The sequence below is a fragment of the Dermacentor variabilis genome, chromosome 8 (assembly GCF_050947875.1).
Source record: "Dermacentor variabilis isolate Ectoservices chromosome 8, ASM5094787v1, whole genome shotgun sequence".
In the NCBI taxonomy this organism is placed as follows: Eukaryota; Metazoa; Arthropoda; class Arachnida; order Ixodida; family Ixodidae; genus Dermacentor; species Dermacentor variabilis.
The window spans coordinates 99,552,104-99,569,978 of record NC_134575.1 but is presented as its reverse complement, the minus strand read 5'-3'; the positions used below and the strand labels follow the sequence as shown (position 1 = coordinate 99,569,978).

The 17,875-nt window shown below is 44.9% G+C and overlaps 1 protein-coding gene across 2 annotated transcripts in view; it reads left to right on the top strand.

Moving 5' to 3' along the window:
• The first annotated feature begins 2,565 nt into the window (after positions 1-2,565).
• Positions 2,566-17,875, top strand: part of LOC142590461 (uncharacterized) — a 56,746-nt gene continuing 41,436 nt past the window's right edge. Inside the window, exons 1-2 of one of the 2 annotated variants that reach the window (XM_075702598.1) lie at positions 2,566-2,762; positions 4,935-5,041. The gene's annotated coding sequence lies outside the window, so the exon portion shown is untranslated. Of the gene's footprint in view, positions 2,763-4,921; positions 5,042-17,875 lie in introns of both variants that reach the window. The other variant, XM_075702597.1, reaches the window with a different exon arrangement.

The window sequence follows — 17,875 nt, the reverse complement described above, 5'->3', positions numbered from 1 at the left end:
TCATTGATTACAAGCAACAGTGCTTGCTTCCTTGTTTCGGCAAGATTCCTCAACATCTGAAAAATGACTCCATCTTTGCCATGTGCACTCTGTGGTGTCTGCTTCGTCAAGGTGGCATCCTCTTGGCCGTATGTCTTTGCATCCCCAGTGCGGGTGATGTGCATTGAGCTCACCTCGACTGAGTATTACGTGCTTGTGAAAGCGAATTTGAAGCTGTCAAAGCCAAGTGAAGTCGCCTTGGCTGTGGTGCCTGGTTTTGGGACAGAGGTAGACCAATGCCAAAACGGCTTTTAGCCTGCAGCACACCACCGCAACTTTCTGATGAGACATATGTTTATTCAAGCCGTTTCTTCCTTGCCCTAATTCAATAATAGCCAATTTTAGCAGCTGCAAATCAAGCTGACTTCAGAAGACTGCTGATTTTTTAGCCACTTCTAGTAGATTATTGCATGGTTAATTTTCTAGTTGGGCATGACATGCTTTGTGCTTAAAAAATGAACTGTTTAAAGAATTATTGGAGTAATATTAGGACAGGCAACTCTGATTGAATCATCACTGCTTTTGTCGCAAAATGTGGCAATGAGCTAGGCAGATGCTGTCACAAAACCATAGGTTGTACAAGTACAGAAGAAACAAAATTGGAGTTGTGAAATTCAAAGCCATATTTTTACAGCCTCTCTTTATACTGCTGACATTAGAGAGCGTTAGATTAGTGGACGCAAGCAGCGTGTGTAAACAAGCACCATGTTTGGGTATTTCTGGCACCCATGTGGTTTGCATAACCAAGCAGCACACGAGTCGCCTGCGTCCTCTTATGCAGTACTATTATTTTCATTGTAAAACAACCAATATCAAAGTAAGTCTGATCAGCCTGCATCAATATGCTAGAAATTTTTAAGCACTTAAGGTGTGTTGGTTGAATGTTTAAAGCACTTCATCACACCCTTGGTCACTAGACTTGAACTTTCCAGTATTACTTGCTAATCAACTCTTGGGGTGTTTACGTTGCTTTTCTGTGCTGTAAGATTAGTTTGACAGTCCTAATAGAATTGTTAAAGTGAAGGTATGAGCTGTTGTATTGGCCATGTCGTTCTATAACTGTTAGATCTGACACTGTCAAAGCACTTGGCAACATTAATCAGCTTCACCTCACTATATATATGTATTGCGGTAGGACCATTCAGCACGTGAAAATAAAAATACCGGCAAATAGAGAGTTCGAGAGCACCTGAGATTATAGTAAAGCGGGCGGGGCAGTATGTTCAAGGTAACAAATGTGTTGCGGTGAAGTTAGACGTATATACACATTCATTCGTCCCAACTTTGCACCGAACCCTGCGTCCCGTTGCTAAAACTAAGAGCGCGAAAAACGGGCACAAATACAGCTGAAGATTACAGGGCACAGTATTAGGCTCCACCTCACTGTGCTTATCGCGCCCTTAGTACGAATAATATTAAACATCTACTCTGCATTTCGTGGAATTCTGGCAGATCATGTGACATCACTAAAGCTCCGTTATGTTCACAGCACTACGCGATAATTGTCGTAGAGCCCACGATAAAAGTAAATCACATGAAGTGACTGATAGTGCACTAGCGCTGAACACGATTGAAAACATGCGCTGCCCTATTTCAAGGACGCGTGAACAGTTGTGAGCAAACACCACCTTATGCATTATATTACTTACGTAAGTCGTGGCGAAAAACACGTGCAATACCTCCGCCTACGAGTCCCGTCAAGTAAAAGTGCATGTGCGATGTGATGACGCTGCCGAAAAGGGGCGAACACGACGACGCTGCTGCACAGCGCCGGATCGCAAATTGCATTGCCGTGGCGCTACGCCACTTGAATATTTCAATCGTCAGCACCAATGAATTCTTCAGAAATACGGATCTAACACCACCAGAGTTCACCGAGACTTAAAGCCGACATGCCACACCACTACTACTGCGCGACTTTTAGCCAACAAATACTGAACCCACTGCGGAGACACACGACCAGCGGTCGGCGTGGGCCGGAGATTCAACGCACGCCACGGCATCGCGGTTCGCAGAACTTCGCTGCCGAGGCGCTAGGCCACTTCGACATTTCAATTGTCAAGGAAGCACGGGTCACACAACGCAGATTCTGTACTGCCAGAGCTCACCGAGGCGAAAGCACAGATGGCGAAAGCCGCACTGTCGCATCACCACTACTCGCGGCTTTCCCGCTAAGTACGTACAACCAACACACAAGCAACGCAAGCACAATCACATAAGCAACGTTGAACAACGCGCGGTCCGCGCGAGCCGGTGAACGATCACGCCGAGAACGAACACGCCACGGCGTCGCTCGGCGCAACCATCATGCCTTCTCAAAAGTCCCTAAACGATCCTGTCCCTAGGCACCTAGGATCAGGTCACGTGAGGGATTTTTGTACGACAATTAGACGCACGCGGGAGAAACGCCTACAACACGCAGTACCTAGGCAGAGTATGGTCAGTCATATGTTCAAGGAGCATAAACCCCCAGATTTTCTCTCTCGCGCCCGCTCTTACTCGCGCCTGCGCATAAACGACTGGCGATCCCTCAAATGAACGCCTCGTCTGCAGGCGGGCGACTTTGGTTACAATGCTTTTATAGAATAAAGGACTGCTGTCGGAGGAAGCCTAGGGCCGTCACTTTTATCTTATGGGGCCGTCGTCGGGCCTCCCAGGGCCTGTTCCATTGTCAGTCCCCGTTGTCTAGCTGCCCGTGCTACCTCAACGCATCTGGAACAAAGGTGAAAGTACTTCTCGGAGTGTGTCACTATTACCTATACTTTTGCCCACACTAGATTGTAGGAACAAGCGCGTTTGTGAATTCGTGCGGTATAACGTGGTCTCGAAATTTCAGATGGCGCGAAACGGTTGCTGCAGTCTTGCAGAGATCGCAAGATCATGGATTCGTACCTTCGATGAGCACTTCTGCAGTTCTTATGCGCTGCCCCTAGTTGAAACCACAGAGTACCACCGTTTGCAATGTGCAACAGGCGTGTGTTTAGTCGCGATGGGGAAAAGGTGCCTCTTCCCGCGCCAACCCCTGTATATGCACTGAACTGTCAGTGCTGCGAATGTTTTCTCCACCTTTATCTGATTACTCTAGGGTATGCGCCTTTTATGTGGATGTCACGGGATGGTTGTGATATTGTGCACAGCAGTGGTCACGCACATTGCTGCATTTCTTTCCCTTACAGTTTGATTGTGCTGACCGCTCCAGCTGAAGCGTCAGAACTTTCCCTTTGTTGCTCTCATCTAGTGACAGTGCGTTCCCTTCATTTGAAGCTTGTTAGCAGCTCATATGTGCGAGCTGTGGAGTTGTGTCATGCTATGTGCACGTGGTGAGCGCGCAGGTACTCACTTGCCTGATGGGGCCATGTTCTTAAGCGTTCGCCTTTCGCGATAGTTTCGCCGCCGTTATAGTCACTTTCAATAAATCAAGCGACCGCTTACCCGTGACGTCAGCGTGCACTTCCAAAACATGCTTTCGAACACTTAACATAGCATGAGAGAGCGCACTGTGCGAGTGAAGAGCGGCTCGAGTGTGTTGTTTTCGAGTGTAATTGTTTTATTTTAATGAATAAATTGTGCTATAACTCACGCGATTACGAAGCACAATTTAGGTGATTTATTAAACTACACGCTTTGTTTCTACGTGCGTGTGTCAGTCATCGGGCACTGCCAGAGGGGCATCATGTAAGCACGGTACCTTATTTTAAAAATGGGTAGAGCTGAGCAAAGACGAAAGCTGCTCTAAAACACTGCCACCGACACTTGTCACTTCCACTGGGCAACACAATACACATAACCAATAAGCAACAAATATTGCTTCGAAAGAACACATGTAAGATGCCACCAAAAAGACTACTTTAAACGAGCAGCTCTCTTGCCTCTACTATACTCCACCAGCAACCGAACGGCAAAAGACGTGTTTGTTTATTCAATATATGTCCAGAGCACCCAATGACACCATGATGTTAAAGTGACGTAGACAGGGACTGCTAGATGGTGCTAGTTATTTTCTGGTTTTGCCAAAACAGCCAATCTGCACACACCGTTGCCGGAGGCGTGGCCAATGTGATAGTATGGCGGAATGCGAACGTTTCAGAATATGACCCCTGCTGTCGCCTATGTGTACTTTTAAAGGCAAACATGCATGAGTGCACGAATGAGCTCATTATACCTATGTTCGTTGCTTTCTTTGTTCATGTAACAGCATGTTTGCACACACAAAAGAAGAAAAACTTGGAGGACACTTAAGCTTTGCCTTTGAGTGGGACGCAATAGCATTAAGAAATCCCCTGACTGCTTCTTAGACTTTCCAGCAACTGCAGCTTATGTAACCATAATGTTTTCCTGGATATGCTGGTAGCAAATGCTATGCACGAAGGCGAGCTTTCTGTATATTTTTTTCTCATTTCCCCCCCACGGCTGGCGCTGCGGATGTGCGAGGCCAAGCACCATCTGGATGGCATTGCAAGGAACCGAGCGCATCGCGCCGCTCCTACTAAGACAGTCCTCAAACGGCAGTTGGAAAAGGGGTTTCAGTTTCTGAATAACAGAATTTTATCTTGTATAGTCAAATTACAATCTGATGCCATTGTGTCTCTAGGTTGTGTGTAAGTCGTACTTTACGAATTTTATGATGTATTTTACTTTGAGAAATTTAATTAGTTAAGTAATTAGTTCAGTGTGCTGTTTTTAGGATATCAATTACGAACTACCCAGACGAACTCTACACACTTGTAATGTTTACAGCTAAATGAACTTTTTCCCCAGTTGCATCAGGAACGTATGTTTCACTTTGTGGCAGTTATTGGTGAAGTGCTCTAGGCCCATATCCTTGGATGTGTGTACAGTCATTTGTCTAATTTGTTTTACTGTGCTACTGCTGTCTTTACAGTTCCTCCTTACAGTTCCTCCTGATGTTAGTTGTGCCCATCAAGATCTAGCCTATCTCTACTTCATTGACAACAAATAGCCACAAATACTGATCGCTGCTGGTTTGCTCAATCCAGATCTGGTATGTATATCCATTTGCTCAAGGCATGCTGCTGTTTGTAATACTTGAGCTGCTCCAGTAAAGGAGGATTGAATTAAAAGTGGTTTGATTGATGTATGACGCCCTATGCCTATCGTGCTATACAGGGGGCAAGGCATGTTCAGATTGAGCCACTAAGGCTGGCCATTTATCTGTTGGAAGTTCCCACAACGCATGAAATGCACATATAAGATAAGATTGTCTAGGCTAAAAGGCTTAGAATATTGTATTGCACTTAATGCCTTATACCATCACAAAGGACACAGTGGAAGAACAATCCAGAAAATTTGTTTGCAGCCATACCGAGACAATAAATCGTAGAGAAATAATTATCTTGCGAACCACCAACGATTGTCCTCATCTGTGAGGAATTTCCCTGTGGCACTACTGTTGCTGCTTTTCAACATCATTTTGTGTCTGGTGCACTATCACTTGCCAATTGCGTCCTCAATGTTTGACTCATTGTGATAAGACTGTGTCTATCTGCACAATGCAGTTGGTGTGCCCCGAGCGATGCCTGTGAATGGCGGTGAAAGTGTTAGTATACCATAAAATCCTGAGACATGTCCCATCCCCGAAAGTTAACTCATCCCTGAATAAACTCTTGGCTTTAATTAAAGGAACTCAAAGTTAGCCCACCTCATTTTTTCTCTTTTCTCTAGATTTTACACTAGGTTAGGTCTTGCACACAGGGAATGCCAGTCAGCTGAAACAGTTGCTTAAATTATTTCAATATCAGAAATGGCCCTCCAGGTATGCTTAAATGTCTCAGTGTTTGAGTTGTGATTGGCAAGTGTAGGTATATTGTTCGTGTGGTGGCATATTGCAATTTTTCCACTTTTATGTGCAGCAGTGTAGTGTACTCTGCATTTCATTCTGGCATGGACGTGTGGCTGCGATGGAATCTTCTGAAGCGAATATCTTTCCTTGGCTCTTTTGAATGTTTTCATAGTTTGTTTGTGGCCTGTGATGCTTGGTGGTCGGATTTGGCTAGGAAAACATTCATACGCTCTTTTTTTTTTTGTTCTTTTGTTCGCTTCTTATCTTTTTTTGTTAACCCACTCATTTGTTCCTTGGGGCTATTTTCTTCCACTGACAATCATCATCTATGGCATCTGCACATTTTTTCTTCACACAAGTTCACACTCTAATTTGCTGAAAAAGGTGCCACCAAAATACCAAGAACGTGCACTGTTGCTTGCTAACATTGTGGTAACTTCGAAGGTCAAAATGCATCTTTGATAACATTTTGTCTCATCTCCGTTATTACAGCAACCCATTTCTCATTCTGTATAACATGGTGTCTTTATGAATCTTTCATTAAACTATCTGTTTTTATTGCAGTTAAATGCCCGAAGTCCCCCATCAACTTTTGTAAGCAGGGATTATGACAAAATGGGTTCGGCTGTTATCAACACAGCATGGCCTGACATTATGTTCCCATGTCATATGTGTTTGTCCCTTCTCCTCCAACCACTCCCACCATGTCCAGCGATATTTCTCTGTACTACTATGTCTTGTCACTGTTCGTTAAGCTGTTCATTAACAACAGTTAATCTAATTGCCTCCACGAAGCTGAAGCCTGTCTGTTCCCATTATGTTACTGAATCATCTTGGTCTTCCCATTTTGTACACAGGCTACTATGTTTGCAATTGTGAAAATTTGCGGTGCTAGCAATCCTGAATGTGGTCATTATAGATTCACTCTCCAATTAATTCTACTCATTCGCCTCAGCATCCTCGGTCTGTATTTTACACATTTTTGAATTTTATATTTGTAACAAGCATGTGACGCCCCCTCTGGCATAATCTTTGTTGGCCCGCAAGGCTCGGTGGCCTGCCAGGCTCGGTGGGCAACATTGGTCACTGCACCAGTAAACACAGACGAGCACAGCTGCTCGGCGGTCAGTCATCGTTCATCACCACCATGCTGCGGAGCATCAGAGCTACCTCAGCCTCATCAACTTCTACATGCGTTTCCTGCCGAACCTGTCCGAGCATCTATAGCCGCTCCATCTTCTGCTTCGAAATGGTCAGCAATAGGTCTGGAAGAAGAAGCAGGACCGGGCCTTCCAGCACAGCAAGGAGCTAATCAAAAAGGCTCCAGTGTTGGTACACTACGGTCCTGCCAAGCCTGTCCTGACCGTAGATGCGTTGCCGTACGGTGCGGGAGCCGTCCTGGCACACTGGGACAAGGATGGCCAAGAATGCCCTGTGTCATTTGCTTCTCGTCGGCTTCATGCTGCAGAGCAACGCTACAGCCAGTGGGACAAGGAAGGCCTGTCCCTCATGTTCGAGGTCGAACACTTCCACCAGTATCTGTGGGGCCGGATGTTCGAGGCGGCCACGGACCACAAGCCGCTGTTGGGGCTGCTGGGGCCTGACAAGGCAGTTCTTGTGCAGGCATCACCTAGAGTGGTACGCTGGGCCTTGAGGCTGGCAGCTTACAGTTACCAGCTGGTTTGCCGTCCGGGAAGAAGACTCAGAAAGAGGACCTTAGTGTTGAAGCACTGAACAACAATCTTATGGGCATCATTAAGGAGTGTGCAATAGAAGTCGCTGGTAACTTCGTTAGGATACCGGTAAGCTATCTCAGGAGACGAAAGATCTGATTAAGAAGCTGGCCACCCCCTATACGCAATGCCTCATGACTTCGAGCATAACGAAATCTTGGAAGAACGCTAACATAATCCTAATCCATAAGAAAGGGGACGCCAGAGACTCGAAAACTATAGACCGATCAGCATACTGTGTAAGCAGGTCTATGGCACCCAGAAGGTCTATTGAGTAGGTCTTGTTGCTATCCATGGCGAGCAACATTCTATGCAATAGATTCTTCCAGTATATCTGCATCACAGAGCGGATGATGCCCTGATTGAGGGGCTGGGCAAGCACTGTCATGTTGGGCAGCAAGAACAGCAGCTTGATGCTTGCCATCTAAATCGACATGTGCCGACGTGTTGTTGAGCACGACAAGTATGTTCCTTTGCTGGGCGGCAAAATGCCAGTCTAGCTGGCGCATGTACTCTTCGAAAAGCTGAGCAGTCATCTATGCCTTTTTTGTTGTTTTTATAAAACGCACTGGATGGCCGATGGGCACCTTTGAAGCACTGCGGTTTTCCTTACCTGTCGATCACCATGAGTCTCAGCTTCTCAGTACCGGTCATGTTCACACCGAAGGCGACCAATAATCGATTTTTGGTGTGTTGACCGTCGTTGCAGTTTTCATTTTTAAATGCCAGTGTCCTGTAGGAAGCAAGCAGTAAAAAAGTGCTGATTCATCAAAATTACAGATGTCTGAAGCAGCGTAGGGTGCCAAGGCTTTCTGCAAACGGTCATTCTGCCACTCATCGAGGCCGTCTCTGCCTGCTTCAGCAGTTTCACTGCATACAGCTTTTCCGAGTATGTCATGGTGTACATTGAATTGTGACAGCCACCCGTTGCTACCCACAAAACCACTGCAGTTAAGCTGTTCCGCAAAAGTTTTCGCTTCCTCATCCAGAAGGGGACCACTAATCAGCAAGTTCAAGCTCCGCACTTTCTTCAACCAAAGCAACATTCGAGTCCCTGATACGGCACCTCTTCAAGTTTGTCACTGTGCCGCTCCTCAACTTTTCATGAGTTTCCACATGCCACACACAGTTGTCGAGGGCAAGTTCTCTTCGCGGGGAACTGCAGATTTCCTTGTTCCATTCTCAATACCGGGAATTATTTCCAGTTTTTTTTTCACACTCAAAATGTGATGCTTTGGCATAATCCAGTGTTCAACTGCACCTCACGCGCACGAGACAAGAAAAAGAAACATTATGACACGCCGCAGCAAAGATTGTTGAACACTACGATACCACGACTGCAAACACACTGGCGGAATAAAGAAAAAAAGATTGTGCTTCTGCGCACTTACTACTTGAATTAGATTGGATTTGACAGCGACAGCAAATTTGCACCCATACTGGCAGCTTTCTTCCGTTACTGGAAGCTAATATCGAAGGCCATTCTTTTGTGCGCTGCAGTCGGCAACACCTATATTAGCAGGAGATAGGTCACGGTGGCCATGTTTTAACGTCACTATCGCTGGTGACTGTTCTGCATGCATCGCAACTCGAGAATTGAACGTCTGCGCACATGAGATCTTGCTGATTTTGTGCTTGTGTGTGTTGAACAAGAAAGAAAATAGTACACTATAACCGTATGGTGGGCAATGAGCTGCTCTTTGCGGCGAAAAAATCTTGAAAAAGTCTATTTTTTTTATAATGATTTCAATATCTACAGGTAATATTCCTTTAATTCACCAAGTTTTGAATCTCGTAGACGAGTATTTTGTTCACAATATCAATTCATAACATCACTATGAGCTGAATTCCACGCAGAAACAACCCTTTTAATCACGGCACGTAGCTCTTTTTTTACGCGCACGATTGTAGCCATCTTGGTCTCGTTGGAAAGAGGAGCCTTCCTTCTTTAATTTCCCGCCATAAGTTACTCCGTCGGTTCGCCAGTGACATTGAAATCCTGGGAGAAAAAAAGTCCAAACGCGCAATCCGATTTGTCGACTAGCGCGCATGACCAGAAACTCGCGCTGTGGTTGGCTGCACGAGGTTCCCGTCGTCTGCTACACTCTGCAGGCGATGCGACGGCGGGTCTCGTTCTCAGTCCTAGGTCTGTGACAAGTGCGCAACGATGTCCAATCCACCGGGGAAGTTCGCCATGACACACAAGTTCGGCAAAAAAAAGAAGGAATCGGCTTATAACTTTCAGAAGCGTTCCATTCCTTCGAAAGCATCGAGAATAGCCCGCCGCCAACCGCAGATGATGCCGAAGCCATAGACAATGCTAAAAGTAGGCCTAGCCAGCCTACGAGTGAAATTGTTACAGACAGTGGCCACATTCAGTGTGACAGTGCAATGTTGCAATGTGCGGATTTGTTACAGAGGGAGATGAATGCCCCCCAAAAACTTTAAGTTCTTGCTTCAACTCCAGCAACAAAACAGAAGTTGGATTCCCTCACTCGTGCCGACGATGATGTGGCCGCACCAGTTGATGCGGAGGTAGGCTTCACTATCATTAGTTTGGACTCCGTGAACAAACTGATGTCATTTGTGAAGTGCAATGTATCCGGTGGTAGCGTCACAGTAGGCAAAAGTGAACGAGAATATGCCCTTGCCATAAAGATTGTTATCACGTACGCATGCTGCGGTGTTATCGCGTCGGCGTGGAGCTCGCCCTGCATGAATGGCCACCAGAAGAGCAACCCGTTCGTTGTGAACGTTCTTGCCACGCGTGCGATGCAAGCCACCGGGAATTGGCGAACGGCGCTAAACGATGTTTTTGCTACAATGAACATTTCCCACCGCAGTCTTCACACCAAAACGTGGCAGACGTATGTGAAGAAGTTGGCACCCGTGGGGGTACTTGCTGCCGAGAAGCAGACAGCACTGTGCATGCAATTGGTTCGAGAACTGTATGACGAATTGCATACCTGCCAAACCTCCCAATTCGCCAGGAAGACTCCCAATTTTTTACTGAACTTTCCGATTGTACGATCACGGTCTTATATCTCCCGAAAAGTGGCCTCCGTTCGCGCAATAACAACTTTTTGAAAACCGGCACCGCGGAATGTACAGCCACATTGTAATCGTTAGCATCATCAACAACGGCTGCACTAGCACCATTGGTATCATTGACTAAGCAGTGACTACGGTGCCTAGTAAGCCGACCAAAGCCAGAGCCAATGTAGCTCTTGCATTTCATGCATGCCTTCGTCCACGGTACATCTTGTTGCTGCTGCTTGTGTGTATGATTAGTGTTGGCTAGGCTGTCTGTGTGCGGTGCACTGTGTAAAGTTAGAAGCCTCGTGTGCTTGATGCCATGGTGCTATCAAAGCCCAAGAAGAGGTATTTGCAGAAATTCTTGCGATCTTATACTTCTGAATGTCCGTGCTTTTTGACATCAAGAAAAGGAGAACATTTTGCATATTGTACAATGTGTGGATGCGGTGTCAGCGTGTCTTGTGGTGTCAAAGGCGACTTGAAACAGCGTTTTCCACGGCAAAGCATCAAAGCTATGTTCGCACTGCTGAGCAGCAAGGCAACATGGTGAACTTTCACCGGAACAAGTGCGATGACAGCGTTATACGTGTGGAGTGCCTGTTTACGGGATTCCTCGTCGGAACACAACCTACCCCTTAGTGTCAGCGACTATGTTGGGCCTCTTCTATGGAAAATATTTCCCAAATGCGATGAAACGAAGCACTATGGATGTGGACGCAATTCTGAAACGCAACGCTGAAGAATGCAGAGGTGGCCAACCTGAAATTTATTTCGCAGGCATTGCTCTCGAGTCTTCGTTTCTTTATTCAGCGCTTTCCTCAGCTGCTGCCCCGAGATTCCACTGAATCTGCTGAAGATGCTTTAGTTTAAATGCTCTCGACACTGAGTTTGCCACACTACAGGTGCACAGTCTGCCAGAGGACATTCTCAATGAAGAAAGGTGGGACGTGCAGTGGTCTTTGGTTGGAAAAATGAAAAACACCAATGAAAAATGTGTTTCACAGAGTTGCTAAGGTGATGCTGGACTTACTCGTGATACTGCATAGCAACGCAGAGTGTGAGAGGATTTTTAGCACGGCGCGAGAAACTAGGACTGAGTTCTGCTCATCAATGTGCAACACAACCCTCCAACAGCTGCTGCTAGTGAAGGGCCGTCCAAAAGGACTCGTCGAACAGTGCCTGATCGGTCCCACCGGAAGTTGAAACAGTGAATGCACCCCCCCCCCCCCCCCTGTTGGCGCGAATAAAAGGTCTTTCGATTTTTGATCTCGCCAGGTTGGCAGGTATGGAATTGGAGCTTGGAAAGCCGGGAAACATTGCCATGTCATACGACGGTTCCTGGACAACACACGGCCACTCAGCTCACATTGGCGTAGGCGCTGTCATAAGCGCTGTTTACGGGGCTAGTCATCGACTATGTGGTGCTCAGCAACTTCTGCGCTGGTTGTGAGCGTGGACCAAAGGATAATGAGCCGACTTATAAAGCTTGGAAGGAGAGCCACGCCTGTCAGAAAAACACCTACAAGAAGGCCGGTGAAATGGAAGTTGAAGGTGCCCTCATCCTTTTCCAGAGGCCACTGCAACAACATAACCTGTGGTACACCACCCTACTCTCGGATGGTGGCAGTCGCACTTTTCTTGTGGTGCAGGAGGCCAGAGTGTACGGATACATTTCAATGGAAAAGGAAGACTACAAACCATGCACAGAAACGTATGAGCACAATTTTGCGAAACCTTATCACAAGGCATAAGGGACCAGGATTGGAGAGCCTTGGTGGTAAAGGCAAACTGACTACCGATCCAGTCACAAAGCTGATACGATACTATGGCTGGGCCCTGAAGACTCACAAGGGTGATGTGCAGGGAATGAAAAGGGCAGTCATGGCCACTTATCACCACACAACATCAAATGACTTGGCATCGGACCACAGCTATTGTCCACCAGGACCAAGCTCATGGTGCTAACAAAATGCAGCGAGCACTAAGGGTGAGGCAGCCCCTAAGCACCACTACAGTTTGCCTCCACATGTCTGCGAAGCCCTGTTGCCCATTTATGAGCTGCTGTCTGATGAAAGGCTCCTTGAGCGGTGCCTATGGGCAATACTCAGAACAGCAACGAGTCTCTCCACTCCCCGATATGGGCACTGGTTCCCAAAGAAACAGCATGCTTCGCTGTTCACCGTGCAAGCTGCAGTCGCTGGGGCAGTGGTGAAATTCAACGCTGGCTGCGAGACGAGCTCTGCAGCAATATTGAAAGAGCTGCACCTCAACCCTGGAATACCAAGCATGAAACGCATGGTGGAGAACCACCACCGAGCAATTGCATCTGGAAACAAGTGCAAGAGCATTATGGACATGCAGAATGCTTTCAGAAAACACCATTTTGGTGGCCGTAGTCAGAGTGACTACATTTCTGGTGGCTTTTAGCCACTTTCACTGCGAAATAGTGCATAACTTTTTCTGCACTTTTGATTACAAGTGAATTTATTTATTTTTCTTGTTTTCTCAAAACACAGATTTTTGACTTGCTGATTTGCGGCAGCAATATCTCTGCCTTCAAGGCAAGTAGAGCCATAATTTTTGTTGTGACTCGTAGCTGAGTGTACAAAGCACACAATGGTAGGAACAGATTTTGGAATTTATGCTTTAAGAATTTTCAGTTCTGCTTGAGGTCACACAGTAGGTACCCACAATTGGAACTGTGAAGATTGAATTGCTGTATAATTACTAATATTTGATTATATCAAAAAAAGTATTCCTACCATTGTGTTCCTTATGTTTTCTAGTACCTAGGCATGTTCCAATATGAATTTTTGTAGCGTGTTTTTTTTTTTCTATTGTTTCTGCAAGTGATGAACAATGAATTTAATTTATCTTCAGAACTAAATGGACTATTAAAAATAATTACATATTTGAAATCGGCACAAGAATGTTAACAAGTACGGAAAATTTCGTTAATATTGATGGAAAAGATGGTGAAAATTATTTTAATAGCAGTGTCCCGCTTGAGCAGTCAGCCAATACATGGGGTTCGATGGGGGCTGGGTGGGGGATTCTTCACGACTACGTTTAAACCACAATTACATATTAAGTGGGTACATGTTAACAAGGTTTAAGTGTAGGTGTTTCAATTTCACGAGTCAATATATTGCATTATTAATATATGGGTTTATATTAAAAAGAGAATGCTGTGAGTAGCGCGCTTTGTTTCCATACAGACAACATGTGCTACTTTGGCACCATATCGTAGCCATCATCGCCGCACAGCCCGTCTTGCGCGGCACTACACTTAGTGTCTCACATTTTTGTTCCACCAACAACGAAAGTGGCCCGTCATCTCGGTGAAATCATGCCACCATTAGAGACATTTAGCATGTTCGCTATTCCGGCAAACCGGGGTGGTTTGGGCGGATTGCCGGATGGTCGAGGGCGTAAACGTGAGCGGCTGGAGCGGCGCAGCTGCCTGGTGTTGTAGAGCTCAATCACACAAACACAGAGCTAAAATTGCAGTAACCTACTTTATTCTGCTTCACTGCTGGTGCAAATCTTCGGCAGCGGCGTAATTGTGTTCACAATTATGCCACTGTCGAAAACTTACACCCTAGCTAAGAAGAATATAGTAATTGGCTATGTGGTTAGGTGGTTGAGCTTTGCACCACCAGATGGCGCCACCAGTCTGGCCGCTGACGTTTACGCCCCTGACCATCCGGTAATCCGGTAAACAAGAAACACAAAAGAACAAGGTAACGATACACAAAAAAAAACAGAGACATCACGGGTCTTGGAGACATGCGCAGCAATGCAGTGAATACATCATGAAAAGGATAGCAAACGGGAACAAAAATAACATTAAATACCTTCACGATAATCAGCATGGCTTACAAGAGTTGAAAAGCACATTATACGAATAAGACTGCTTTACTGATTACTTGATATGGATTCTAACCGTGATGTGAACTGAGATATTGAGTCTGCAAAAGTGACTGAAGGGTTGAGGCAATTCCATTCCCATTTGACGAGGGAGGAATAAGAGTATGTAAATGTGTCATTGTGGCATGAATATTCTGTTATAGCCTGTACATGTTTGTCTCGATGATCGTGACTGCGAAAAACATGTATTTTGTTAGGTCTATCTTATAATAGTTGTGAATCAAGTTAAATAAAAATTTGAGCCGTACTTGTTTCGCTCTCGATGATAGTGTCGCTCAACCCGAAATAGCCACAAGGTTAGTGTGTGAGCCTGTGTGCTTATACTTGTAAATAAACTGTAGCACTTTTCGCTGTACTTCTTCCAGTTTCATTATATTAGTTACTGAGTGGGGAAACCAAACTATGTTAGCGTACTCCAAAACTGGTCTTACGAAAGTAGTATATGCAAGAAGCTTAGTCGACATGGGTGCGAGGCGGAGATAAAATATCTTGCGTAATGCCTTCGAGGTCACGTTTGCAATGTGCGCATCCCATCTCAGGTCAGGAGTTAGTGTGATGCCTTAGTATTTATGCAGGTGAACTTTTGTTAGCATTGTGCCATTAATAAAGTATGGAAAATCATAAGGTCGCTTTTTCTTAGTACCATCATGCTAACAGATTTAGTTGTGTTTATTGTCATTTGCCATTTTTTGCTTCATTCATTTAGCTGGTCGAGTGAATTGCTAAGCGAAACATGATCTTCGTAGGTGTTAATTGTTTGGTAGATAATGCAGTCATTGGCAAACAGTTTGATGTTACAGTCAATATTTCTGGTTATGTCATTAATGAAAATTAAAAATAACAGTGGCCCCAACACGGAGCCTTGGGGATGCCTGAAGTGACAGGCACTGTCGCAGATTCCATATGTTGAAATAGTACGAATTTTGGCTGGTTTTTAAGAAATCTGTTGCCCAGCATAAGATTTCCCCATCACCAATAAAACCTCGTAATTTTGCTAATAATTTACTGTGGCATACGCAATCAAATCCTTTCAAAAGGTTAATAATATTATATCAGTCTGGCTACAGTTCTTGATGTTAAATGTAAAATCATGCGCAACTTCCGTAAGCTGCACGACGGTTGACAATCCATGGTGGAATCCGTGCTGGTGCGGCATTAAAAAGTTGTGAGTGTCAAGAAAGTTTGTTTGGTACTTAATGATGACATGCTCGAGCATCTTGCAAGCAAGTAAGAGATATTGGTTGATAATTAAAGGGCAGTGAGGTATCTCCTGTTTTGTGTATTGGGATGATTTTCACATTTTTACAGTCGTCCGGTAAGGATGGTTTCAATAGGGATCAGGCCCAAGTATCGGCTGCACCGCTTTGCATATCTCTTTAAGAAATGGTTTGGAATGTGATTTGGTCCGCATGTCTTCTGTTCTTTTTTTTTAGAGTCAAGGGTGAGCAACATGTTAAGGATACCCTTGATTAAAGGATCGATGCGTAATGTTGGACTGCTACTAAAGTCTGAAAGGTTGCCCTTCATCTTTTGTGAAGTTCGAGTGAAAATAGTTCTTGTACGCATTAGCATTGTTAGTTTTTTTCCTTAGAAGACAAGTCTGATAACGATAACAAGTCCGATAAGTAGGGCGGCACTGGTTCCAGAATCGATGAGTGCTGTTTGTCAGAAAGTTGGGCAGCGTTACATAAAAATAATGTTCCTTGGCGTCTTTGGCTGTCTGTTGAAAATGTGCTACTGCACATGCTAGTTTTCTAGTATTGGATGAACGTGATCCATGATTTTTAATAGAGTTACGTATCCTTTCTACATGATGCTTTGCATGGATGACTTCTCGAGTTATCCATTAGCTAGTTCTTTGTGGTCGCTTGTTTTTTAGCAGAACATAATTAGTTATGCAGTAGGAAACCATATTCTTAAAATGAAGCCAGACTATGTTCACATCGATTGACGGGTCGGAGGAGGCTTGAAGGTCGTGCGCAAAATGGGTTAACCCTTTGAGGGTTGATTTTTTTCGCCATATGCGACCGCCCAGGGTCGATTTTTTTTATTGCAGATTCTAATTCTTCTTAGGGACTTATTTCGGAAAAAATTTACCGTAATTTTTTTTAGGGGGACCGTAAAGTGAGAAAAAAATATTTTGCATTGGTGTATATGTACTCTTCATTCATGAATAACAACAGTAAAAAAAGAAATAAACTTATAAGAATTTAAAATTTGATGCATTGTTATAGTTCAAGGCTTTGAAAATGCGCTTACGACAATATTTCGCAAGACTCAAATGTTCCTGCTCTTACACTAGTATGTACGTCCATAGCGTAATCGAACTGCGTAGGTGCGTGCACTCAAGAAAACTGTGTGATTGTGTGCCCATCAAAAAAGTAAAACGTGTGACAGACTTCGGCTAATCTTCATCTTATCGCCAACCAGAGGCAATTAGTTCTTGCAAGTCTCAAAAAAAAAGAAAAAGCAGCGGAAACGCATGCACAGCGGCAACCTGCCTATGTGCACCCCTGTGAGCACTAAACGAGCGAGAAACAAGCGGTCGCCCTTTGAGCAATTAGTAACGAGATAGCCATCAGTTTTGCAAGCACAAGAAGCCGAAACCGCCCGCGGAACAAAACCCAAACCGCCACCCGCCCGCCCGCACGCCAATGCATGAGCGATATTATATAGACATGTGGTGGAAGCGAACTAGCGCTAAAACAAGCCATGCAATGAAAACCAAGAGAGGGAGGCGTGGGAAAAAAATTCCCTGTATTCCCACATAGTGGCAGCACATGACAGAAAAGAAAATGTTAGGAAATTGACGTGCCGTAAATATACAGCATCAACCATTTTTTACTTGTTCGCAGCGCCGTATATTTATGTCATTGACCCTCAAAGGGTTAATGTGCTGGCGTCATCTGCCTTCTCAAAGTTGAGTACAATAGATGCATTACAACACATGTTTATCGGGCAGTCTAGAGGCAACAAGCATAGCGGTATGTTGTGGTCAGAAATGCCTTCAATAATTTCTGTCTGTGCTTGGTGCCCTAAAGAATGATCACTGATTATTATGAGATCAAGGATGTTGTTTGCCGAACCTTGCTAATGCATCGGTTCTAGGATTATTTGGCGAAGAATAATGGATAACATTAGGTTCAAAAAGAATTTTTGAAGAAGATGATGTGTGATGCATAGTTACCCAATCCACGTCGGGAAGGTTAAAGTTTCCTATAAAGATAATGTTAGAGTTGAGTTAACATATCGGTGTAGAAACTCGTGAATGGAAGAAATGCACTGATGACCTGACGAGGGGCTTCTATAGAAGCAACCCACACAAATTGTAGTATTG